General features: G+C 42.2%; 1 long non-coding RNA gene across 1 annotated transcript; it reads left to right on the top strand.

The window, feature by feature from the left end:
- The first annotated feature begins 512 nt into the window (after window positions 1-512).
- On the top strand, window positions 513-1623 carry LOC117775379. Its single transcript, XR_004616259.1, has 3 exons — window positions 513-608; window positions 720-880; window positions 1161-1623. It is a non-coding gene; the product is annotated as an uncharacterized LOC117775379 (long non-coding RNA).
- The last annotated feature ends 712 nt before the right edge of the window (window positions 1624-2335 follow it).

Here is a 2335-nt window from a genome sequence, read left to right on the forward strand (position 1 = left end):
AACTTGAATAGAAACGTGGAGAGAACATCAGCCTCTTCAACAGCACAATTATCTCTAATAATCTGTACTGTTATTATGTGATTCGATAGATGAAACGATAACAAAACTCAACACGCGGATATAAATAAAAATGATGTGTAGTTGTTTATACGATGCGACTCTACTTCATCTTAAACATCTTTAGCTCGGAGATCAGCCCTGTGATGTGAGACGACCTGAGGCGAGTCTACATGCACATATATTCCTTGGTATCTCTTTCCCGTGATACACTGTATGACTGCTGCTCTTAATGGTGCACACTTAGAGATCCAGAGAAAAGCTTTGGCTGGTTGCACCGGCCTTGACATGCCATAACACTCCCTCCGCTGCACGCTACATGGCCTGTGTGTGCGTGTGTGTCAGTGTCTCACATCAACACACCCTGAGAGTCCTTGTGTAGAGACCTTGAGAGGGCCACAGGGGCCCCTCTTCTGGGGGAGAGAGACAGAAAAGAGAAAAAAAACAGAACAGATAAGAAACAATTTCACCGGCAGGAACGAGCCGTCCTCAATGTTTCCCTTCTCTGCTGCTCGATGTCTGCGGCATGTGCCAGATAATTTTGTGAGATAGTGAGTGTAGCACGTCCGCTGATAACTTGGAGTTATGTGGGCATAATAACTTTGAGCTACGTGTGTAACTGCAGTGTAGCGAGCAGGGGTGTTTTTTTCCTGTCTCCACAGGTGTGACACCATGGATTGGAAGCGAGGAGGGAGGATAAGTGCTGAGTGAGCAGAGACAGCAGCCACTGTGTCTTTCTCAAACATCTTCAAGGTCCCTGCGGAGGGATAAATGGACAACAGGAGGTGCTTTCCCAGGAGAGACTCATCTGGTGGCTTGTGGGGTAAGACCTATACTCACAACTCTTGCTTTTTATCAACTGATTGATTTTATTTGAAAAGAAAATGTTTGAAACTAGACAAATGTTTGGACCTGTGTTGTTTTTTCGAAGGAAATTACAGGCATTTCAGGTATATTTCTTTATTCAACAACTGAAGCTTTCTGTCGGTAAAGGTCGAGCAGCCTCACCGACTCGTACAGCGCAATAATATGTGGGTTATTACTTGTGTTGTACATGCAGCCATGTAACTGACTGGCTTTCTTCTACATCCCCTGGCCTGCAGGCTCCAGCATGCAGTGACGAGGGCGGCCGGGCTCTTTGCACTCGCTGTTCCTTTTTCCTATGCATATACCTCTTTGAGATGTAACTTTAAAGAGGCATAGGGCATGGGAAAATGGGGCTGCAGAGGTATTCCACCGGGCAGACAGCCGTCATTTCATCATCCTCTCCGCATGACAGCTGGCCTCAAAGCAAACACACACTCTCACACACTGCAGGATCCAGCCTGCCGTGGTCTGACAGAGGAAGACTGCAGCGTGTACATTCTGACCACAGGTGATTTTTGTGTCTGTGATTCATGTTTATTTCATATCATCACTCAAGTTTCATCATGTTCACTCCTGATGACATTGTGTGAGTGTGGACTGAGGTGATATTGTTACACTGTTTATTTGAAACATCTGTTTGCCTCGGTCTCCTATGTTTGCTGCTGTTTGTGAATAAAGTCCTCTTGGTATTAAATACGGGTTTGTCCATTCTGACTATTTCAACTGTTTGGGGTCTCGCTGCTGTTGTTGAGGCTATTTCTGCCTTTTTTTTACATTGTTACTTTTACCTGCACATAAATGATTTAGGGTGGTGATACACTAGGCATTTTTTTGGGCAACTCTGATGGGCAACATGCCCACGAAATTGCCTCAGTATTGCTGCTTTAATCCCATAATATCAGGACATTTTAATCAGATTTAACAATGTTCTTCTCCTCTTTGTTTAAGGCTGAATGTGTTGTCCTTATACATTCACAAATATGCACAGTGCGTCACCATCATATAACTTATCGTCTATTCATTTTATTTTGTTTTTCCAGCTTCAAATTGAGACTTAGGCTATGTACTAATTTACATAATTGTCTGTTTCACTCTTAATGGACATATAAACAAAAGGCAGTGGTGGGAGAATAATTCATACTCATTAGAATAAAAAAATATTTTATTACATATAAAAGATTATGGTAATTGCAATATTATCAGTAAAATGTGCCTAAACTAGGAAAAGTACAAACTCGTTCTGCAGGGTAATGGTCTCTGTGACTGATTTACAGCATTTTAAGACATTGTGTTGAGATTGTTGATATAAAAGTGCATAAATAATATTTTATTGTTGAATCTGGTCATGGTCGGGCTGGTTTTAATCATTTTATATAACGTGGATCGGGTAGTTCAGTGGCTCCCAACCTGG

The sequence above is a fragment of the Hippoglossus hippoglossus genome, chromosome 15 (assembly GCF_009819705.1).
Source record: "Hippoglossus hippoglossus isolate fHipHip1 chromosome 15, fHipHip1.pri, whole genome shotgun sequence".
Lineage (NCBI taxonomy): Eukaryota > Metazoa > Chordata > Actinopteri > Pleuronectiformes > Pleuronectidae > Hippoglossus > Hippoglossus hippoglossus.